At 40.2% G+C, this 25,136-nt stretch overlaps 3 long non-coding RNA genes across 3 annotated transcripts; 2 read left to right on the forward strand and 1 right to left on the reverse strand.

The window, feature by feature from the left end:
* Window positions 1-2,219: 2,219 nt before the first annotated feature.
* LOC134066644 (uncharacterized) lies at window positions 2,220-6,158 on the reverse strand. The gene is made up of 3 exons (XR_009936463.1): window positions 6,123-6,158; window positions 5,071-5,285; window positions 2,220-2,901 (listed from the first exon to the last, which is right to left on the reverse strand). It is a non-coding gene; the product is annotated as an uncharacterized LOC134066644 (long non-coding RNA).
* A 6,811-nt stretch (window positions 6,159-12,969) lies between these two features.
* LOC134066688 (uncharacterized) lies at window positions 12,970-13,712 on the forward strand. The gene is made up of 3 exons (XR_009936467.1): window positions 12,970-13,038; window positions 13,438-13,553; window positions 13,652-13,712. It is a non-coding gene; the product is annotated as an uncharacterized LOC134066688 (long non-coding RNA).
* Window positions 13,713-20,870: 7,158 nt separating this feature from the next.
* On the forward strand, window positions 20,871-23,022 carry LOC134066655 (uncharacterized). Its single transcript, XR_009936464.1, has 3 exons — window positions 20,871-21,171; window positions 22,147-22,204; window positions 22,961-23,022. It is a non-coding gene; the product is annotated as an uncharacterized LOC134066655 (long non-coding RNA).
* Window positions 23,023-25,136: the final 2,114 nt, after the last annotated feature.

Below are 25,136 nucleotides of genomic sequence, written 5' to 3' on the forward strand. Positions count from 1 at the left end.
AGCTCGTATGTGTTCCAGAACTTTTATTTTCCATCCAACCTCTATGAAATCCATTATGAAACCATGACCAGGCTACAATACAATGATTAACATTTACAGATAATCTGGAAATCACAGCCATATAGGTTGTCTTTTTTTGTGATGAGGAAAGGTTAAAGTGCTTATAGAAAACGGAGTGCATTATTTTCAAGTGGCAGTGGCAATCTGGGTCTTATTAGACTTTATTGATTATTAATAATTGTTTTTAAGTGATTAATATTAAGAAAAAATATTGAACTTTTGCCACAAAATTCAACACCGTAATTACCGTAATTGCCCTAGTTAAAGGGAAAAATAGATTTTACGATTTCACATTTTAACATCGATTTAAACACATAATCGCGATTATGATTTCAAATCGATTAATTGCACAGCCCTAGTCTGTGTTATGGTCTAATGTCAAGTTGTTGTCATTTTTTATTAGGTAAAACATTAGAAGCAGAGATTCATTAGAGATTCATGGAGGGGGGGGTGGGGGGGGGGGGGGGGCGTTTCTAATGTAGGACTGAAAAGCTCATATTTAGCTCACCTTTTTATTGCACATGCCTTCCTGAAGAATATGGGCGACATAGCCTACGGCCACCAGATGGAGACACAGCGAATGGTGTATGGTCAACCATGTTCCTCTGCGTTAGTCGCAGTTATGTTGAAAATTATGTTATAGCTTTCTATGGCTATTTTAAAGTAGGAAGCAGTCCCCTCATGTGCACATTGACACAGTCAAAGGAAATTAGCATACATTATGTACGACGGGCGAGGTCATGCATTCTACTGATGGATCAATACTGACTTGACTAACCCTGCACACACACTCCACACCCTGAGGGTCAACAGCACCTTGATGGCACCCACTGTGCAAGTCTGAGCAGGAAGTCCTTCATATCTGCTGCTATAAGACTTGATGATGCACAAAAATAATTTGCGCTTTTATTTATTTATTTATTTATTGCATTTTCATTTATTAGACCTATTTGAGTAAATGTGTGGTATTATGTCTTGAAGATGCGGTGGCACTGTAATTTTCTGTAAAAGGTTCATTATAGAATCTAATCTAGTCTAATCTAAATGTGTTCTTAAAAGAAAACACATCATTCTCCTCCAGGAAAGGACCTTCTCCCTCCGGCTCCACCAGAGCATTTCTAGTAGGCTGGCCTATTGCACACAGTGACTAACGTTTTGATGTCCCTGCGTCTTCTTCAGAGTCAAAACCAAAGACACAGGGGCGTCGAAGCCTTAGTCACTTTGCACCATTAAAAGCATTGAAAAGTGTGAGTGTTCCGGTCACGCTTGGTCCTAGTTTGACCTTGGGTCTCCCCACTGATCCCTGTGTCCTGTTCCATGAGCATCAACCCGGCTGAAGCGCAAGTGACACCCTGTTATTGCAGTTGGTAGTTTGAATAGATTGAATAGAAAAAAACAGCCAAAATCCATAAGACCGGTAGTTTTACAAGTCTGAACCAGAAATCTCCACTTCAACTGTAATTACAGTTTAATCTGAAACCATGCTGCTCTACTGTATCTGCTTGTGTTGCACAAATCACAGGCGAAAGGGTTTCCTTTCTTTATTTTGCTTAGTCAAGATTAAACCTGCCAAAGTTCCGGCCACATGGCCCTCATCAGAGCATGAAAGGAAATGGAGGACATTGCTTTTGTACAAGGGTATATGGCATAATCATGTTTGCTGTGCGTATGGTTGTTTTATGTTCTGAAATTCTGTTTTAGCGCTCGTTCTGTAGGTCCAATGTAGGCTTGTCCACAGGGGAATGTAAGCATGTAGATTACTAATGATGCCTTACAGTTTATAAATTGTCTGATAAGAAAAAAACAACCTTTTTTTAACCAGAGTGAGGATGTGTGATGAATGTTACATTTGTGGTGCTGTTGCAATGAGTGCAATTACCACATCTGTACTTGCCTTATAAGTGCAGCCAGGTTTTTTGTTAGGCAGGTTGAAATATTGGAGGGTGTGTGTGTGTGTGTGTGTGTATGTGTGTGTCTGGGGGGGGCAAGTGTTGGTTCTGCACTTAATGTATGATTGGAGTCATATTGAGTGATTAAAGCATGGTTATAGGCCTTATTTAAAACAGATTGTGGTAACAGGTAAATACAGTGGTCTGGAGGCTATCGTCATCATAAGACACAACACTTATAAACTACATGAAACTGAAATAGTGAATTATATTACATGATTTATAAGAATGCATTTTGCTCTTTTGGTTGTTTGTCTTGTAGTACAACATAAATGTGCCATAAAACAAAGAAAATAACCAAAATTCACAGGTTGTCTTAGATTTTGGAGTGTTAGTGGTTGTCCTCTAATTATGCACATGGTTATGGTATGGTGGTGTTGCCATTACATTTAGCAGTTGATCATACTATAGTGTCGACTAAAGAGAATAGCTACTTAAACAATAAATAGTGTCAATATAAGCAATCCAATGAAAATAAAAAAAAATGACTAAATGGAGAATAGTAGTTAGACAATAAAGTCATTCAATCAATTATATAACAACAATAACTATGGAATAAAAAACAATAATAAAAACAATGTAAATTTGATCATTAGCCTAATGGTAACAAAACAACATAACAAACAAACCTAACCATAGAACATTAATAGACTAAATGCACATATGAAAATGCTTTCATTTTAGAGAAAATCTAACTCAACTGGAACACTTCTGCCTTAACTGTTTCTTCGCTGGCAATCAGCTTACTATTGTCATTTGCCAAGTACAAATTATTTTTGGCTACACACCGCAAACTCCCATTATTTCCATTCAGATTGCACCATTCAAACTGACATTCAGTTTTAGACAGGAATTCATGATGTTTTTCCTTAAAATCAGGGGCATGTTCAAGCTGGAAAAAATAAAAACAAAGCATATCATAATGTTAAAATATTTCAGTGTCAGTGTCGCAATGAAGTTATTGTGTGGTTTAAGGAAGCATTGAGGTGATCCATCAATGGCATGGTTGTGTTCATGGTAAGCATCTAGATTATTCAATCAATCAATCAAAATAAAAGAATAGTATTTTGTTGTTGTTGTGAAACTAACTGAAACTAGATGTACCGCAAAGCGATACACAATATGACCGCCGCTCAGTCCTGCACATTCTCTCCGCAAATATCAATCACGCTTGTGTCTCCATCGCCTACTCCATCCCTACTGCAACTTTTATGTATGTAAATGAGTGTGTGCATGTGTGCGCTTGCTTTCGTGTATGAGTGCTTCTCTGTCTAGTGTGAGTGTGTGTCTGCTTGTGTGTGTGTTTAATGTGTCTCTGAGTATATGTTCACTGTGTTCTCTGCCGTCACTGTCACTCCAATATCAGATAACACACACACACACACACACACACTCACATGCGCGCGTGTGCACACACACACACACACACACACACAAACACACATACACAGGCACACACTCACACACACACACTCGCACACACACACACACACACACACACACACACACACACACACACACACACACACACACACACACACACACACACACACACACAAACACACACACAGGCACACCCAGAGAGAGAGAGAGAGAAAGAGAGAACACACACAGAATACACACAGATAACACAGACACAGAGAGAGAGAGAGAGAGAGAGAGAGAGAGAGAGAGAAAGAAAGAGAACACACACAGAACATGCACATACACACATATACACACATGCAAACACACAGATGGGCACACAGAAACGCACCCACACACTATAGTACATCACACACACACTCACTTCTCAGCTCCGGTGGTCTCACAAAATGTACTCAAAGATGTGTGTGTGCATGTGTGTGTGTGTGTGTGTGTAGGTGTGTGTGTGTGTGTGTGTAAGGGTGTATGTGTGCATGCGTGTGGGCGTGTTTGTGCATGTGTTTGTATAATGTATTATGTACATGTGTGTATGTAGTGGTGCGTGTGTGTGTAGGTATGCGTGTGTGTGTGTGTATTTATGTGTGTGTGTGTGTGTGTGTGTGTGTGTGTGTGTGTGTTCCTGCATGTTTGTTGCACCCAGAGCAACCATTCTCTTTGAAAACATATTTGGAAACTAGTTGATTAAAGGTTTCTAATGGTGTCACTTATATGTTTCTAGGACAAAAACTAGCAGAGATTGAGATGTTTGGAACAGTTTTTGAAATCCCCAGGGGGGGATTTAGACTCCAGATAATACCACCATCTACTGGCCGATGGGTATACAGTCCTGAATGTACACATAAATCCATTTATTTTATAGCCCCCCATGGATGAAATTCCACAAAACTTGGCATACTCCCAGAGGGTGTCAGGTTAATCATACACATGAAATTTGGTGCAGTTCATAACATCTCATCTGAAGATAGGGGCAATTAAAGCAATATTACATTGCATTTTCAATTTTTACGATGGGGGGGCAAATCACAAATGACTGGTTATAAGCTAAGTTGATGCAAGCTCTAGAGAACAACATACCATAAACATTTTGTCATCCTCGGTGCCACGGTTCAGGTAGTTATGTAGGAAAAACTGTCATTTTTGGGCTTCGGGCGGGGGCAGCGCGGGGGTGGAGTGACCCCCGGGGACGAAACGAAAATTTTCCATAGAACTCTACTGGGGCTACATGCCCACCAAGTTTCATGCGCTCCGGTGTTACGGTGCCCCGGGAATCGTTGACGAAAAATGACGGGAAAAAAGAATTAAAAAAAAAAAAAAAAAAACTTTGACAACAACTATATGACCGCTTCGCTAGCTACGCTAGCGGCGGTCATAATAATACCCAATGCTTTGATCTTGAATAATGAAAAAAGATAAAGTGTAGCCTGCCTATCCCAGCTACCTACTTGTGACTCACGCACCACCATTTTAAGTATATGTGGTGGACCATCAATGATTTCAAAATTATATCTTATAAATGCATGGTCCAGCAAAGCCTTCACATGTGCAGATCACTGGTTGAAAACCCCTGCTATGTGACATGCATGTAGGATTGAGTGTTTCAAAGAAAAAGTGAATGTGTCAACCAGGAAAAGCCTACCTTCAACTCACTGTTCTTCACAGTGAGGATATGATCTTTGCTGTTGACATGCCATACAAATGCCAGACAGATTTTGCGTTGGGGTTCAACTTTTTTGCACTCCCATACTTTCCAGTTTCGTTTTGCAGATTTAAAAACAACATCTCCTCTCCTGACAACAGCACACCTCCCTTTGGCTGTTATAAGAGGGCAATCACCTGTGAAATGGAAATTTCCTTGAGAAAGAAGGATAGAGAAGAAGATAGCATGTCAAATACGTGGTTGAGATTCTACAGACCTTCAAGCTTTTATTTCACTCATTGATGGCTACCACCACACAATTTTGAAATAAGGATTGAATGGGTTTTTCCATGACCTCTCATGATAGAAAACAACAGAAGGCATGAAAGGTCCCAGGCTAACTATGACCGCTGCGATAGCAAAGCGACGGTCATATAGGCGGACAGTTTTCTGTGAATGTTTCTGTGAATAACTATATTGTGTGGTGCAGTAATCCTCACTCTTGCGCTTTCAGTTTAACTTTGGAGTGAGGATATTACTGCGCAGAGTCTAAGTGCTCCCAATGTTATTCCACCACACAATATAGTTATCCCTTTTACCTGCTTAGAAATGCACCACGTTTTATTTTGTCTCACCATACTTGGTCGTGTGACTACTCGTGTAACTGTATTTCAATAGGGAAAATATGGAGGTGTTTGGTCGCTTCTAACTTCATCTCTGTTTGGATCCTAATGAATGCATTGGGCTAGCTAAATGCTATCAAAGTTGCGCCGCGCGCTAGAGCCAGTGAGTGTACGCATTGAAACGTGAGAGGTATGTATCAACTCGTCTTAATTAAGGGAATAACATAGTTTAATATGAAAACTGAACAGAATCGATTTTTTCCCCCACCACTAATGTTTATACAGGGAAAATTGTTTTAAATAAATCTGTACATTTCTTCTGAAATTACCGCATTTCTCAATTATCACCTCTCTTCTCTCTCTTCACCTCCCCTTAAAATATTATTTTTGGTGAAATGTATTTAATTAATCTATGATAGAATTGCTCACATGGAATGACGTGTCTATTCATAGGCTTCATGTCCCTTTCCACAGGTGTGTTAATCAAGCACCATGCACTCTGCATTCATAATCTAGGTGCTTGATCGTAAACACCTGTGGAAAGGGACCTGATTAACCCCATATATATAATGAAGGAGGAAGAAGGTGGCTCGGCCTACTGTTTCTGTGTCCATTATCCTCTCTGAGCAGCAAGGTGATACGTAATTATGTAATGTACTGTGGATGACAGAAATCTGACAAGAATAAACTGTTTGGATTGATTGGTCTTAACTTTGTGAATGTCATTTGATATTGTATATTATTTATATTGCTATTCTCTATTATATCTCTCTGCTATTCTATTCTACTGTAGTCTGACCAACTTTTTAAAATTGTTCACTGTTAAATAAGCCTATTGTATTGTTTGTATTGTACGTCGCTTTGGATAAAGGCATCTGCTAAACAGCCATAACCATAACAGCTCCAGCACATTACATTAACACTATGAACACTGTCGTCAGAAGAACTTCTCAAATTGCCAGGACATTTAAGCAAACATTTGTGGTGCTCAGTTGACCAAGCACTTTTCCCACTGCTTATGGAACTGAAATGGGCTGTTTCAGAATACAAAAAAAGTCTCATTCCTCGCCTCTTCATATATAAATAGACTTTCTAAAGGTTCTAGGTCAGCATATGGAAGGCGCTGGACTAACAGAAATTTGGGTGGAGAGTGTATTGTAAGGTCACAGACAGGTTGACCATATGTTTGAGGGGAAGTCAAAGTGAGAGGTTGCTAGGTTACGGGGACGCTGGCGAGACACGCCGCTCCGTATGGCATCATATTTTTGTTTGTTTTGATGTAATGTTCGTGATTTTATGTTTTATTCTGTTCATTGTTTGTACTTATTTGTTTAGATAAATGTTCTTACTCTTTAATTAACGGTATTTTCGATAGTTTTGCGCTTTCCTTAGTCCTTATTTTGCTGTTTCAAGTTGGCTGTTGCCACCAGTGAAAGTCCTATATGGCTCGAAGACCGCTGACGATTTTTTGCCCTGGGCCTCTCACATCCTCCATCCGTGCGCTGCACCTCACCATCTGATCAGGACAGCTGAGCTGAGGACCATTTGGCTACCAACCGCGGGCGATCGATACCAACTGCGGGCGTTGCTGCCGCGACTGCCGATCGAGCTGCTGCCTGTCTGGATCGAGCAGCGCTAACGTTGGAGGCCAGGGACAAAATGCTGCTGACCTGCAGGGTCGCTCTCGACTTCAGGCTGCTCGGTGCTTCTGCTGCTTGTGCCTCAGCTTCTGGTGTTCTCCAGACGGCCTGCCTGCGCTCTGCCTAGCGAATTCCGCCGGGTTGGTCTGATCAGCTACGGGACTGTGCAGCATCTAATTGCCCTGGGACTTTTCTCGGCCGTCTGATGCAGTCGATTTGGACTAAGTTGGCGTGGACTTGCTTTTATTATTTATTTATTTGATTTGTGTTTGTTTGCCTGTCCTATATCTTAATCCATGTTATTTTATTATATGTTAATTGTTGTTTGGTGTCTGTCTTTGTATGTCTTGGTGTCCGTCGGGTACGCAGGCGATTACGCCGCTCCGTCCGGTATCTTTTGTCTTGTGTCTTGTTATTTTGTAAAATTGTTTGTTCTTTGTTGCCACGGGTACGCTGGCGATTACGCCACTCCGTTCGGCACTGTCTGTGTATGGGTTCTGTGCACGTGAAATGCGCTATGTTTGTAGTGGTTGTCTAATGTCTGTCTTGATGTCTGTACAGGAACGCTGTGCGAATACGCCGCTCTGTCTGGCACCTGGCTATTTTGTGTCAGTTTAATTATTTGCTTTTTGTATCTTTTTCTTTTTCTTGTTTTATTATTTTGATTATTGTTGTTATAGCCTATGTTTTGTGACTCAGGGCATTGCTGTAAAAGAGCTTGATGCTCAGTCAATTTTCCCTGAATAAAAAAACGGTTGATGATAAAAAACGGTTGATGATGATGATGAGTCATGCCTATTTGGAAGCTACAGGATTATGCTGATGAATAGAAAGTGGTGGAGTCAATGGAAAGACCTTGCAACACAAGAAATATAAGACTCTGTAGGCTACTTAATGCATTTAATCTTGGCCGGGAGAAATGGATAAACTTTGTGAAAGAGAGGCTGCATGCTACCAGGTTTGTGCAAAATTCAGAATTGAATTGAGAGTGGTTCTTAAATTAGGGTGAGATAAGGTAAATTGGGACATCAGGTAAAATGGGACAAAGTTGGTTTTAGACCTTTATCTCTTTAAATATTAGCTGCCAATCAGAAAACATGTCATTATATTGTCACTACGTATGTCCTTTACCAAATAAAATCATTTTGATTGGTCTAAAGTATCACAAATGGGAGGTGCCAAGATTAAAAACATCAGTGGACCCAATAATTGCAAGGAAAGCCCCATGGCAAGCCGATTCTGTCTTAATGATCATAAGGATATTGTAGTTGAAACAAAAACAATATTATACAAAACTCTCATGAAATGTATGCTATTTCATGAGAGGTTTAAATTAATATCAAAACTTTTGGGCTATGTCCTTTACTTTTTAAGGAAAATGAATTTTAGTGACTTTGGTGTGCATCAGGCAAATTGGGACAAAAAAATCAGCTAAAATGGGACACTTTTACATTACATTTGCCATTAGCGTTAAGGTGTTAGCATATTAGCCGCATATTAGCCTTTTCACACTCAAAGTAGGCCCATACACTCACACACACTTACACACACTTGCACGCTTGTGCTTGTGCACACACACACCCACACACACACACATCTGAACACTATCATTAAATGATTAAAAAATACAAATAAACATTGTCATTATTCTACAATTTGTTGCACATTTTTCAATTCTAAACTGACTGTCCCATTTTACCTGACCGAGTGTCCCATTTTACCTGAACACTTTCTTGGTCTGAGGTATGGTGTCTTGTGGTCTTTGAAGGTTAATATCTTTAAAAATATTATATTTGGAAGCATATTTTCTGCACAGAAATGTTGCTAAGACTCATATGAAGTGATAAAAGTCTTCACTTTCACCCTGTTTGGCATTTTAAATAGTTTTATCTGTGATCTACCAAAAAGTGTCCCAATTTACCTTATCTCACCCACAATTCAATTCTTGAATTTGAGATCAAAAACAGGATCTAGAATTACATTTCGAATTTGAATTAAAGGAAGTAAAAGTAGTTTATGTTAGATATGATTGCATCAAACACACAACCTATAACTTTTAACAGAATCAATTACATTGCCAAAGTAACTCTTAAAGCTATTACACACACACATTTAACTTTAATAACCATACGAAGGGTTTTTGTTAACGAGCTTGCACATAACGTCGATCACGTTACAACCATCTCATTACATCTCAATACACATGTCTCCATCTTACAATACAATGCTATCAATGTGCAGTAACCATATAAGGGGTAGAACAGGAACACACAACATATAGTGCATTAATTTACTACATAACATTCCTTCCGTACAGCATTGATGTTCACATTACAAACTAGGAGGTCCTATCATGCATCATTATAAACTAATTCAAATTATTTTCTAATAATATTCTAAAACTGTCCTCAGTCTGAGGGTTGAGAGTTTCTCAGGTGGTCTACGAATTCTCTCTGGGTAACGCCTCACAGGCACTATGGTGACACTTGTAGGAGGGCTTTGAACTATCAGTCCCAGAGCCATCTTCATTATTTCCAGAGATGTCGGTGGTGTCAGGTTCTTGATCATTAAACTCAGGGGCATCTGAGCAAGATGTATAGGGTCTGTGTCCATGGTTGTCAGCCCAGCTGCATCCAACAGTTGATCTATGCCATACCATGTCATGGCTGATGTTGACTGTGTTTGCTAATGGTCCAGTCTGTGATGTAATGGTGCCTGACTGCCATTTCTGTGCATTTTTACGATAGTCTCTGGCTAGTACACTCTGTCCCACACGGAAGGTGCGCAGAGGTCGCATGTTTGAGCGTAGGGCAGACTTAGACTGTTTCCGCTACACATGCTGGTGTAGGTTGGGCTTCAATAAGTCCAAGTGTGATCTGTGTTCGTCCTAGAAAAAGCATGGCTTGAGTCTGTCCAGTTATGGCATGTGTACTGTTACGATAAGCCAACAGGAAGTTTGCCATCTTGTGCTGTAGTGACCCATTGTCTTTGTCCATGGCCTTAAGGGACTGCTTGAAAGTCTGGATAAAGCGTTCCGTTCGTTTGAGGCTGGGTGATAAGGCACAATGGTGGTGTGTTGTATGGCATTATTCCTAACCAAGCACTGGAACTCTTCAGAAGTGAAAGGTGTTCTGTTATCACTTACTATTTGATGTGGTAGACTTGAAAACTTGAAAACTTGAAAACTTGAAAACTTGAAAACGTGAAAACTTTCACTACGTGAAAACAGGGCTCTTAAGAGGTCAACAGTCTTTGCAGAGGTTGCGGTTACAGAAAACCTCAGGCCACTTTGAGTGAGCATCAACCACAACCAAGTACATGTGGTCAAGGAAGGGTCCTGCGGAATCAATATGCACCCGTTGCCACGGCTTCGTACACTCTAAAAAATGCTGGGTTGATTTTGTAACCCAATTGCTGGGTTGTGATGATTTGGGTAGTTTCAACCCAATATTGGGCTCTAACAATCTTTCATTGCAACCCATTAGTAACCCAACTAATTGGGTTGAGGAAGTAACCCCACGCATTGGGTTGTAGCCGCTCCTCCTACTTTTCAAAAAATCTCGGGCATATCATCCGCCATTTTTTCCAGACGACTTTGCGGTGTGGTTGAGAGACGTTGAGAGACGGTGACCTTCTCTGTGTCAGGTAAGTTAATCATTACAAAACATTTTTCTTGAGTAATTCAGAACAATATTAAATGAAAAATATGTGTGGTTTCAGTGTAATAGGCTAACTCTAAGTAAACATATTACAATAGCCTACTGAATGGTTGTAACTGAACTTAGCTTAGCTTAGCATAAACGTTTATCATTTAATTGAATATCATCGCACCATCCAGCCAGAAAATAATAAAAACGTATGTTTAAGTTCTGCAATCTATATCGTCGAAATTTCTAATGGTTTAGTTACAAAAAGCAGTGAATATATTTTCCGTTTCTTTTTGCCTAGCAATCGCTAGCAATGTGCTAGCGTGACATTAGCATTTGAGCAGAGCAACGTGTCACCGCCATAGACCATAGACAGTAGCAGCTAAAGGTCACCGCGCCATTTGCACCGAACTTCGGCAGGCTAGCTGCTAGTTTGCCATTATGCCCAACATGAGGTAACGGATTTGCGTCAAGCCTAGTGAAATGAGTTTGTACTTCTGGTAACATTTGCAATTGCCTATATGTTCGCTTAGTTTTTAGGCAACTAAAATGAGTTTGCGCTCATTGATTTATTGGTAATAATGTTCACCTGACATTTGCACAATTTTATCCAGAGCCGCAAATTAACGTTCTCCAATCACAGATGACGATATGAATGGTTGTAGTTTAGCATGCTTAGCTTAACATAAGCTATTATCATTTAATTGGATATGATCCTGCCATCAAATAACAAAAATGCATGTTTAAGTTGTGCAATCTATATCGTCGAAATTCCTAATGGTTTAGCGGTGAATATTTTCCTCTCTTTTTTTTGCCTGGTAATCGGTTAGCGCGCCATTCACATATCAGCAGAGTAGCTAATGTGTCACCGACCGTGCCATTCGCACCGCAGCAGAGCACATGGTAAAATTAGCTTTTTAGACCTAAGTTGTTGGTCATACAGGTTGGCAATACTGGCTTAATGTTGGTCTCTTGTTAAAGTAAGTACGTTTAGCTGTCAGAAATGGTGCACTTTTTAGATAGACAGATAGGACTAACACCGACAGTAAAAGTCGTGAGTTAGTTAGTTTAGCTGCTACTGGCTAGTTTGCTATTATGTCCAACATGAGGTAAAAAATAGAGGTAACGTATACGGTCAGGGGCTACTGAAAAATGAGTTTGCATCTCTGGTATAACGTTTGCAATAGCCTATATATTCGCTTTTCAGGTAGGTAAAATGTACAGCTTACGATATCGTTGCCATCCTTATGTACATTTTACATTTCTCAGGGCCAGTGGAATGCAGCTGTGACCGTGTATTTTTAGCTATGATATTTGTCGAGTCGTTAAATTTGCGAGTTCGGTTTGGTTTAATGTACGTAGCCTAGCAGGTATTTGTAGTGGTCTTTTTAGGCATGTGGATCCATGTTCCTGTCGTTCATTGTATTTCCAATTGAAACACTTCGTTTTCATTTTCATCTGTATAGCATTGCTTGTGTGATAATTATGCTTGCTTAACAGTTAATTTCTTGTTGTTTTGGATGTTTGTTGCCTAGTATGTAAAACAAACGTCTCCCCTGCAAGACATGTGAGAATTGAGATGATTATGCGATTGGATTATATCTAGAATTACGGATTTTTGTGTCGTGACATGCAAGTTTGGTGTAATCGCATTTTAAATATACGCACAACACATTTGAATACCGGTATGCATGCCTTTTTTGTTGTACCATTCCTAGTCGCTCTAAATTCACGGTCAGCTCAGACTTGTGTATGCGCAGCCTTCTCTCTCTCTCTAGACTGTCAATGTAATGATGAAAACCAAAACAATGCTTTAACATTTCCATCCCAAACTACTTCGTCTACATTATACTAGTATTTGAGATGTAACAGATGGTCTTGAATCTTAACAATCTGTGGTTATGAATATTTGAATTTTGAATATTTGATTTGATTCTCATCACATTACCCCATGTGACCTTATTTTTTTTATTGCTGTGTTTTTGTTTAAGATGGATGATTTTGTTCAGACAAAATTGCTCGACTGGGGGCTTGGTGACCTGCTTCCTACTTTTGAAGGTATGTAGCCTACTAACATTCATTAGACCTACCTCCACCAAGGAGGTTATGTTTTTCTGTCACACAGCCTGGAATATGTATAGGGTCAATTACCCATATCGTCTTGGCGGAGACAAGCGCTCTTTGAGTCATTTTCTAGTTAAATGGACTTGTAAAACCTGCTAGCAAATATTAAAAGTGACCTTCCAAAGCAGCATTGACTTGGTCTGTTTGATTAAAAAGTTATTGTAGCAAATTTGAATTTGAGCCATAATAATTATTATTCCATTAAAGTGCCCCTCCATTGCACACTTTTTCCTTGTTGCTTTGTTGCATAGAAATCCATCTATAGCATTTTTGCATAAATGCTTTTTTGTAGTAGTCACAGGTGCGTAATATTTATTTTCTCATGTTGTGCAGCTGAGAAGATCGATGAAGAATCATTTCTGCTTTTGGACGGCGGCTGTCTACAGTCATTGATTCCAGTCATTGGACCACGGCTCAAATTTCAAAAGTACTTCAATACGTTGCTTAAGGTGAGCTATAGGCATTAAGTCTGCACAAAATGTACATTTGTTTTAAATGTGGCAGATCAGTAAGCCTTGAAATAGCCCAATATTTCTCTCACCGCCAGTGCTTGACGGCCACTGGGAGGAGGCTGCTGCCATTCCACCTGGTCCAAGTTTGACCCTGCCGGTGCCTGACGACCACCGGAGGGAAGGAGAACACCAACACAGGCTCCGCCCAAGGCCCCTGACTGCAGTTGCCATTCCCCCACCTGACTCCCTGCCGGTGCTTGACGACCACCGGGGGGAGGGAACTCCTTTGGCAGTGCCCTCGCCAGAGGCCACGTGATGCTGCAGGCCTGCTTCCCCCATCTGACTCCCTGCCGGTGCTTGACGACCACCGGGGGGAAGTAAGACCTCTGTAACGGCCCCACTGCAGCCAAGAACCTGTTGACGACCTCATGAGGCAGCCGGCCTCTCTCCAGTCCTAAGTCCCTCCCTGCCGGTGCCTGACGACCACCGGAGGGAAGGAGAACACCAACACAGGCTCCGCCCAAGGCCCCTGACTGCAGTTGCCATTCCCCCACCTGACTCCCTGCCGGTGCTTGACGACCACCGGGGGGAGGGAACTCCTTTGGCAATGCCCTCGCCAGAGGCCACGTGATGCTGCAGGCCTGCTTCCCCCATCTGACTCCCTGCCGGTGCTTGACGACCACCGGGGGGAAGTAGGACCTCTGTAACGGCCCCACTGCAGCCAAGAACCTGTTGACGACCTCATGAGGCAGCCGGCCTCTCTCCAGTCCTAAGTCCCTCCCTGCCGGTGCCTGACAACCACCGGAGGGATGGCAGGCAGCGGTGACGCTCAAGCCAATAGGTGCGCATGTGTGTGTGTGTGTGTGTGTGCATAAGTGTGTTGCACTTTCTCTCCTGTGTCATATAGAATGTATTATATGGAATGTGTCAATCTTTGAGTGTTGATTGGGGGGAGGTGTTAGGGCAGTTGCAACTTGAAGATGTGCATTTGCAAAAGTCTTAACGGAAGCCCTTTTCAGAATTTGCCCCCTGACTAGAGGACGAAGTGGAAAAGTAAAGTTGCGCGTTGTTTGTCTGCCTTTGGGTGTCAATTTGTCTAACAGAATCTGCTTTGCCCCCTCTCATCTACAGGTTGGAACAAACTTGGCAGAGTTCCTGTCCCAGGCAAAAGCAGAGTACCCCTTCGTTCTGATGTTGGGTGATAATCATCAGTGTTCCCAAGCATTCACAATCATCGATGGAACTGCTCTGGAACATCCATCCCTTTTGGGGGCTGTAGATGTGTGCTTCAAAGCCTTCTTTGTCTTTGATATTCAGTATCCACATGCATGTGCACAGATCTGGGAATTCATACAGACTGTGTATGAAATCCCAGGACCTGTGCGTCCTTGTGTTAAAGTAATGAGGGCACAGTTTGCAGTGTAGTTTTCAGATTCAATCTGAAACTTTGTGGCCGTTTAAATTAGGCCTCTTAAGTGTGTGTGCGTTTTTAATGCTTCATGCCGTTTAAGTTAGAGGCCTGCAAGTGTGTGTGTGTGTTGTAATACTTCATGCCGTTTAAGTTAGAGGCCTGCAAGTATGTGTGTGCGTTTTTAATACTTCATGGCGTTTAAGTTAGAGGCCTGCAAGTATGTGTGTTTTGATACTTCATGCCGTTTCAGTTAGAGGCCTGCAAGTATGTGTGTGTGTGTTGTAATACTTCATGCCGTTTAAGTTAGAGGCCTGCAAGTATGTGTGTGTGTTATAATACTTCATGCCGTTTAAGTTAGAGGCCTGCAAGTATGTGTGCGTTTTCTGCAAGTATGTGTGTGTGTTATAATACTTCATGCCGTTTCAGTTAGAGGCCTGCAAGTATGTGTGTGTTTTGATACTTCATGCTGTTTCAGTTAGAGGCCTGCAAGTATGTGTGTGTGTGTTGTAATACTTCATGCCGTTTAAGTTAGAGGCCTGCAAGTATGTGTGTGTGTTATAATACTTCATGCCGTTTAAGTTAGAGGCCTGCAAGTATGTGTGCGTTTTCTGCAAGTATGTGTGTGTGTTATAATACTTCATGCCGTTTCAGTTAGAGGCCTGCAAGTATGTGTGTGTGTTATAATACTTCATGCCGTTTAAGTTAGAGGCCTGCAAGTGTGTGTGTGTGCATTTTTAATACTTCATGCCGTTTAAGTTAGAGGCCTGCAAGTATGTGTGTGTGTTATAATACTTCATGCCGTTTAAGTTAGAGGCCTGCAAGTATGTGTGTGTGTGTTTTTTAATACTTCATGCCGTTTCACTTAGAGGCCTGCAAGTATGTGTGTGTGTATTGATACTTAAAGCCGTTTCAGTTAGAGGCCTGCAAGTATGTGTGTGTGTTTTTTAATACTTCATGCTGTTTCACTTAGAGGCCTGCAAGTATGTGTGTGTGTGTGTGTGTGTGTGTGTATTAATACTTCAAGCCGTTTCACTTAGAGGCCTGCAAGTGTGTGTGTGTGTGTGTGTGTGTGTGTGTGTGTGTGTGTGTGTATAATGTCAATCCAGTTAGAGGCTTGTACTTATAAGTCTGTGTGTCTGTCTATATATTTGTAATACTTGATGGTAAACTGTACCTCAAATTCTTAATAAACAACAATAATTTAGATAAGTGTCTGTTTTTTTTATCATCAAAAAATAGTTTAGTTAACCCAAGGGTTGACTCAGTTTGGATTGTGCATAAACCCACTCTTTTGGTAATTAGAGTGCATGAAAATGCACTCTACTGTTATCCGACATCTTCTTATTACAGTGCATGAAAATGCACTGTACTGTTCTTCCTAGTCTTCTACTTCAACTTCTTATTATTCTTCTTCTAACGCACGCAATTCAGCTTGAACCGTTTAACGTAGAAACTTCATTCAAACTGTGTTACGTAGATCTTGCTTAGGACATTGGAGGGATGTATTTTTCAATTTTGAAACTTTTATACTTTTTAAACTATTACTTAAAAACTATTACCATTTCCCCCATAGACTTAACATTGCTCATTATGACATCACGGCAGCAATTAGAATCTTACGCCAGCTGGTCAGCCACCTGGGCACCAACTGTCAGTTTCTCTCAGGCTTTACAATCTCTCTGAAGACTGCATATTCTGTTCCCCTGTATCCTCTGCGCACAACAGTATCAAAATAAGTCCTCCTAATTCCATTCAACTTTATATCCATTCATCTTCTTCAAACCATTCACTCATCCACCCATTCTAAACAGTCTGCCTATCAACATCAATTAGACGCTCTACATTCAACTTTTAAACAATCTACTCTGTCTCAGGCTGGCTCTCTTAAGACTAGCCAGTTAAATTGATTACACCTGTATCTGTATCCACTACTCTCAGTAGAGAGCTGTGTCTCTCCATTCTACAAGAATATAAGGCACATTCCATCCAACATTCCATTCCATCCATTCATCTTCTTCAGACCATTCACTCATCCACCCATTAAACTGTCTATCAACATCTATTAAACAATCTGTCTATCAACATCCATTAAACTCTCTGTCTATCAACATTAATTAGACTATCTACATTCAACTTTTAAATGATTTACTCTGTCTCAGGCTTTAAGAGTACTCTGGCTCTTAAGACTAGCCAGTTAAATTGATTACACCTGTGTCAACTACTCTCAGAGAGCTGTATCAGTGTCTCTCTTAACAAGAATATAAGGCACATTCCATCCAACCTTCTATCCATTCATCTTCTTCAGACCATTCACTCATCCACCCATTAAACTGTCAATCAATATCTATTAAACAATCTGCCTATCAACATCCATTAAACATTCTGTCTATCAACATTAATTAGACTATCTACATACAACTTTTAAAGTATTTACTGTGGTCCCTCTCAAGCAGCGTTTATATGTCCTCCCTCGCTCCTCGATCCTCAATGATCTACATAAAGAAAGATAGAAGAAGGGCTAGACTATCCCATTGTTGCCGCTCCATCATTACATTGCATGCAAATGCAATGTACTGTTATCACTGTTCTTCTTATTATTATATCTTCCGACCAAAATCAACGATCAAAGGCTCTAAAACCACTGAACTGTTTGACGTCATTCAAATACTCCTATACAGGTCTTGTAACGGAGATTTGTTCTATGTATTTTTCAAATGTGTGAACTTTATACTTTTTGAGATATTTACGATAAAAGAAATTAAAATTCCCATAGAGTTTACATTGAGACCCTTTGGCGGCAAAGATTAATTGTTACGTCAGTGCGCAGCTGTCAGTAATCAAGGATATCTCTGATCCAAAGCCATGCCACCGCCGCTGCGCTGAACCAGGCTAAACGTGAATGTTACATTACGTCTACTCATTAAGCTGTAACAGCTGCAGCTGCTGTAGCCTAAACCAGGACGTTATCGTCTTGTCTCCTGTTAGGCTAGCCTACTCCTTACTTGATTTGTTTATATCGTTACAGTAGCCTAACCGGTTTGCTCTCGGTAACGTTATCAACAGCTAAAGACAATCTAACCTAACGTCAACGTAAACACTGTAGGCTATTAGCTAACGACAACCAAACTTGCTCCAGCCTACTTAAAATATCCTACTGTAAGCTAACGATACATTTGCTAGATATCCTACCTGTTGCTGCATCATCGTTGATTGGCGTTGTTTGAGATTGTATTCCGTATTCCAATGGTGTCTAAGTCTATAGCCTATGTCCTACTTTTAACCTGCATTAGTGTAGATATGGCTATATGCTATCCTACAAGTCGTTTCACTGTAGGCTACTAAAGTGTCAGCTCTTGCAACTCGTTTGAAGTTGGCAACTTCATTTCAGTCTTTTAAATTCTAATTGGCCTAAATGAAGAGTTATTTTCCATAATAGCCTATATCCACAATGTTGATGCATTTTCATAAATCACTTTTTAAATGTGACTTTCCAAGTAATTTCAGTGGAATTGTAATTGGGTTATTGTTATTTATATTCTTCTGTGTAGCCTAGTTGTCTTTTTAACTATTAGGCCTAATACAATGTTTTACACAGTCAACAACCTTTTTGCATTTACATGCAATGGTAATTCCTTCCATGGAATTACATTTTCTAGTTCTTTATGTAGATCAGTGAGGAGCGAGAGAGGACGCGTAAACGCTATATGAGAGGCACCTTCTGTCTCAGGCTTTAAGCATACAATCTCATTAAGACTACAGATCCTGTTTCACTACGTCCTCTGTCCACAACTGTTTCAAAATAAAGGTCCTCACTGCAATAATACACTATTAAATCATTTAACCATTGAAACTACTCAACTATTGAACTGTTCAACCATTCCAACTGTCAGTTATCATCCACTATGCCTCCAGTCAACTACATGAAACCTCCATGTACCTAACAACCAACATAGCAACCATTAAAATTAAGTGTTTATGACCGTTTCCATAGCAACCAACATGATTATACTGCAGTAACTTCTTGTTTCCTGATAGTGGCCACCATGGATACCCTAGCAACAAATGTTTCAAAATAAAAGTCCTCACTAGCAAGTTAGCTAGTTAGCATGGTTAGCATAATTAGAATTGTTAGCATAGTTAGCATTTTTAGTATAACTGCAAAAAATCATCAACTAAGTTAGCTAATCAACCTGGTTAGCAGTGTTAGCATGTTTAGCATTACTGCTAGAAATCATCGGTTAAGTTAGCTAATCAACCTGGTTAGCATTGTTAGTAAAGTTAGCATTGCTAGCATAATAAGCATTTTTAGCGTAACTGCTAGAAATCATTAGCTAAGTTAGCTAATCAACATTTTAACATGAATAGAAATCATTAGTTAAGTTAGAACTGGAACGTTTCATCTTTAAAACGTCTACCTTCACACTATCAACTCTCTGTAAACTATGCAACCACCATGTTTACCCTAGCTACACCTTAGTAACCATATCTACATTATCTATCTATTTTTGCATTTTCATGCACTGGTAATTCCTTGGAATTGCATTTCTAGTTATTTTTCCTCTAACGTTTTTGTGCGCGCAATTCAGCTTCAACCGTTTAACGTAGAAACTTCATTGAAACTGCGGTGCGTAGGTCTTACTTAGGTGACTTCAGCTATGTATTTTTCAACTTTGTAACTTTTATACTTTTTGAACTATTAAATAAAAACTATTCAAATTTCCCCCATAGACTTAACATTGCTCATTATGACATCACGGCAGCAATTAGAATGTTACCCCAGCTGGTCAGCCACCTGGGCACCAACTGTCAGTTTCTCTCAGGCTTTAAGCATACAATCTCTCTGAAGACTACACATATCCTGTTAAACTGTTTCCTCTGTCCACAACTGTTTCAAAATAAAAGTCCTCACTGCAATAATACACTATTAAATCATTTAACCATTGAAACTACTCAACTATTTAACTGTTCAACCATTCCAACTGTCAGTTATCATCAACTATGCCTCCAGTCAACTACATGAAACCTCCATGTACCTAGCAACCAACATAGCAACCATTAAAATCAAGCGTTTATGACCGTTTCCATAGCAACCAACATGATTTTACTACAGTAACTTCTTTATTCCTGATAGTGGCCACCATAGATACCCTATCAACAAATGTTTCAAAATAAAAGTCCTCACTAGCAAGTTAGCTAGTTAGCATTTTTAGCATAACTGCTAGAAATGATTAGCTAAGTTAGCTAATCAACCTGGTTAGCATTGTTAGCATAGTTAGCATTTTTAACATAACTGTTAGAAATGATTAGATAAGTTAGCTAATCAGCCTGGTAAGCATTGTTAGCATAGTTAATATAGTTAGCATTTTTAGCATAATTGCTAGAAATCATTAGTTCAGTTAGAACTGTAATGTTTAAGCTTTAAACTGTCTACCTTCACACTATCAGCTTTCTTTAAACTATGCAACCACCATGTTTACCCTAGCTACATCTTAGTAACTATTTCTACATTATCTACTGTATCTATACATTTTTGCATTTTCATGCACTCGTAATTTCCCTGGAATTACATTCTCTAGTTTTAATTGCAGTGTAGTTATTTCCACCCAACTGCTGGGTTGAACATAACCTATTCCTTTAGTAGTTTTAACTCAGCAATTAGCCTATCTCACGCTAAAATGGCGTCTTTCGGCTTTCCTTTCCGGTCCCTGGAACTAAACTTCCGGTCAGGGTAATAGCCGTTCATAGTGAATGACCACGGGGGAGCAGAGAAGCTAGAGGTGGTGTAATAAAACTCTGTGAACCGGTATCAAACAAAAACATCCCGTTTTTAGCTTTCGTACATTTCTCCTTGATGTGGGCCGTCGAAGAAAATGGATTCAAGCCACGAAGAGGGAGGAGGGAACACTATTTAACGTCTATAATGTCACAGTTGTTTGTAGCATAGCATTTTCGTATTAGCGACCTGTTCGGAATAGCTAGCTTCTAATGTTAGCGCTTTAAGTAAAGCCATGTAGAGTTAAATAAGACAGTGCCTTGTGTTTGTTCAACGGTCTCTGACACAACCCAAGCCAGGACGTCTGTTTTCACGACGACAACGAGGGACTGGGGTTGTTTGAGAAGTCCAACCGTGTGGAAAGGAAGATGTTGCAGTTGCTAGCTTAGCTAGCTTTGCTTCGGACAACGAACTAACGAACGACCGTCCCGGTAAGTTTTTATCCCCATTGAGTAGCGTTAAATGAATTGGCAAGGAGATAAATAGCCAGATGTACATTTGCAAATATATTATGTTTGTTTGGAGGTTTTTATTGGCTCTGTGCACTAGATATAGACGAACTTCCGTGTTTGTCTTATGGTTGGCGAACGTGTTTCTTGCCGTCTCTTCGTTGTCATAGCTGTCAGAAAAGCACCGACTAATGAGCACTTCAATCATACCAAAACGTAAGAAATACAATGCATGCAACTGTGTTTTGAGCTTCTTAAAACTGTGGGCGACTGCTGTGTGCCAGTTTGCTCGGTTTCAGGTCGATTTTAGCTTCCAGCTTTTTTTCTGAAAACACCAGCCTGTGTGTGCACGGAGGAGGGCAGGATTTCGGTGCCTGCTAACGTTACACGTTAATACAATTGCTTTTTGACATCGGGACTTTGTCTTTATCTAGTGTACAGAGCCAATAAATTGCCCTAAGTAACAAAGCAAAGATATTCATGGGTTTCATTAGGTCACTTTCGACAGGTGCACTAACGCAGCACTCATAATCTAGGTTGATTTGATACACCTGTGGAAAGAGACCTGATGAGACCCATGAATAGCTAGAAATGTTAGCTCGGTTTAGACAGCATATTGTGTTAGTGTGTTTTTAAAACTAAAGCCTACCTTACACTGACAGACTTTAACAAGATTTGGGAAAGATTCTTGAAAGATTGTAGTCTTTTGAGTAGTTTGAATGAGGGGCATACGTTAAAAGACTACAATCTTTCAACAATCTTTCCCAAATTGTGTCAAAGTCTGTCTGTAAGGTAGGCTTAAAGCGAGAGATTATTCCATACACATATAGTTAATACATATTTACTGAAACACATATTCTTGTGGTGGTATGTGACACAGCACTCATAATTTACTGTCCTCATTAATTAGCATTGTTGCTTACAGTTTTTCTCTACTTGTTTATGTGTTTGCATCAGGTGCATTGGATGCAAGCTCACACGAGGATAAAGGAACTGGAGGTGCTTGTGTTGACATGTGAGTATTTCTACTTCCCTGCTCTTATGCATACACACCCATACACTCCCACAAAATCATTGACACATCACTCCCAACCATCACTGATCTTCATCACTCACGGTGTCTGCAACGTGCACACAAAATCATCAGAGACCACACACATCCCAGTCATGGACTGTTCTCCAACCGCCCGTCTGGGAAACGTTACAGGAGCCTAGGAGTTGCACCAGCAGGCTCAGAAACACCATAACACTGCTCAACACCAAGACCCACCACTAGCCCCTGCCCCCCTCTCCCTTGCACATGGACTAGAGATGGTCTGACTACCGATGATAACTGCCCTTTATCAAATGCACCTCATCAATGCACTATTATACAGAATTCTGTTGATATGGACTGTCTGATTACTCTATGCACTTTATGTACATAATGAATCAAGCTGCATTTGGTGTTTTATCTATATGTATACTGCTATAAAGAAAATAAGCACTTTTTAATGATTGCACTACTGGTTTGATACTAAACTGCATTTCGTTGTACTTACTTTTGCAACGACAATAAAGTTGAATCTAATCTAATCTAATATGTGAAGTTTCTAGAAATAATCACTGAATCCAAAATCAAGAAAATACATGGAAAAATACCAAATTGAACAAGAGATGCATGCATGTATGCACACACATACACATTATTGAAGAAATGTTCATAAATGTGGAAATAATAAAAACGTACATGAATGTGGAATGATAAAAAAAAGTCTAATTTGTCTTTCAGGACATCAATGAAGGTAATTCGTCTCACCAAGTCCTCCCCTCGGAAATGTCTGACTTGGTGTCATTTGCTGCGTTTACATGAGAGCTTTAATTCCGAATAAAACCAAGTTAATTCTGAATAAAAGTTAATTCCGCTTTAAAAGAGACCATGTAAACGCTTATTCCGCTTGAAAATGATTATTCTGAATTAAACTTAATTCCGATTTAAGTGGTTGGTTTATTCCGATGTTAAAGCGGAATTAACTCCCCTCCTTGATCATGTAAACCTTTATTCCGATTAAAAGTTTATTCCGTTTGTTTGGCGCATGCTCGTACAAGGAGGAAGAAGACGCGCATGCTCGTTTCATTGCTAATTTGGCTCCGTCTTCTTCCCCCCTTCTCCGACAGTCTTCTCCCCCTCAGCTAGCAAACGTGAAGCTTGACAATATTCTCGAGCTGCCGGTTAAATAGAAGGCCTATTATCAGAATTACTGTGAAACCCGTTTTCATTATGTTATTGTCCATGCTGTAACGTTAACCCGAGATGACAAAAAAGTTGCTAGCCAGCTAAAGTTTGTTTTCTTCCGGTAGGCCTTATTAGGCTACGTTCAAGCGCCGCCTGTCCAATCGGAACCCTTCCCGACCCTCAGACGTTCAGCGGAATACAATAAAGCGTAATTAACGTATGTTCCATGTAAACGCCAATTCGGAATTATTATTTCCATGTAAACTCGAAGGAGAATATCTTAATTCCGATCTATTTAATTCTGAATAAACTAATTCAGAATTAAAAACATCATGTAAACGTGGCCAGTGACTGTCACACCAGGGAAGGGAAGGCTAGTGACCACAAGCTAACCTTGCTCCCAGATGGATCACAACAAAGCCACAGAAGAAACCTTGACCTGCCAGAGATCCACGTAGTGATCCACGTACTCCAGCCCCTGCCTCATAGCTGTGGTTTGCCATGCTTCCTTGAGGATCCTCCCTGCCAACCACTGCCGGGTCTTATTCCCCCTGGCAGCAAGGACTTCATGACTTGCTTTGAGCCTGCTCTCTTCACAGGTGGCTCAGAGTGTACATACATACCGTACACACATATATATAGATAATTGGGTTATAGTTTGTTCATTGTGTTCATTTTGTGTGTACTTTTCTATGTTTTGTATTTCTATAATGTCCACACGTTTTTCAATAAAACATGTGTCTTGTTGGTACTTTGACACTAACCTTTGTATAATGTAGATCTCACTTTGCAGCTTCCCAATGTTTTTTTTAAATGACCAACTGGTGTAGTTATGTTTACCTGAGCACATGGCTTGTGCAACAATGTGATCACAAAATTCTCTACCAGCAGCACACAAAATAGCATATCCTTTGTGGTCTTGCTGGCCGAAGTTAGTGTCAGTAGTAGTGGGGTGAGTGGAACATATTAGCAAAAGTCTCTGAACCTGAACTCGTGGAACAACAACTAAAACTCTGGTGAAAGAAATAAGAGATTTGTCTTGCATAGTGTTGCAACAATTTACCAATTAGGTGTGTTTCAATGTGGAGATGTTTTGGATACCATACAAATGATGACCATATTAAGGACAGACAGGCACACAAGGCACTTAAAAAATGATATACCTGCTTGGCGTTTTATGTAAGCTTGCCTTTTAGGGACACTCGCAAGTTAGGCTCCCTATTGTAGACTACTGTTTAGCCTACACAGGAAGGTGGTGCATATTAATACTGCAAGATACTCAAAGTCGCCCAGGTCTTACATTGTTGCACGGAATGTGTATCAATCAACTAGGCTTCAGTGATGTTTAACAAGAAACACGGGGTAAGTATAGCGTTTGTTATAGCTATTAGGCTATTGATGCATGCTCTAGACAAGTCGTTTTGATGGAGATGCATATGTAAACAATAGTTATTTCGGTGCCGTTGTTCCTTTTGCCCCTGACAGATTCAATGTTTAAAACACCTTGTTTGCGGCTCCTCGATCTTTCTAAGAGATCGGTAGCACAATGATCTCACAACGTCAGGCCTACTACTTTGAAGACCATACAAAGATATGCACATAAAATACTTAATAATTTTGTTACACAGCTTTATTGAAGTGCAATACAAGCTATGGGTTTTGCTCTGACGTTAGCCATGTAGCTAGCTGACATCAACATTACCTTCACAACTATACAGATTGTTCATGGAAC

Source organism: Sardina pilchardus, chromosome 2 (genome assembly GCF_963854185.1).
Source record: "Sardina pilchardus chromosome 2, fSarPil1.1, whole genome shotgun sequence".
In the NCBI taxonomy this organism is placed as follows: Eukaryota; Metazoa; Chordata; class Actinopteri; order Clupeiformes; family Clupeidae; genus Sardina; species Sardina pilchardus.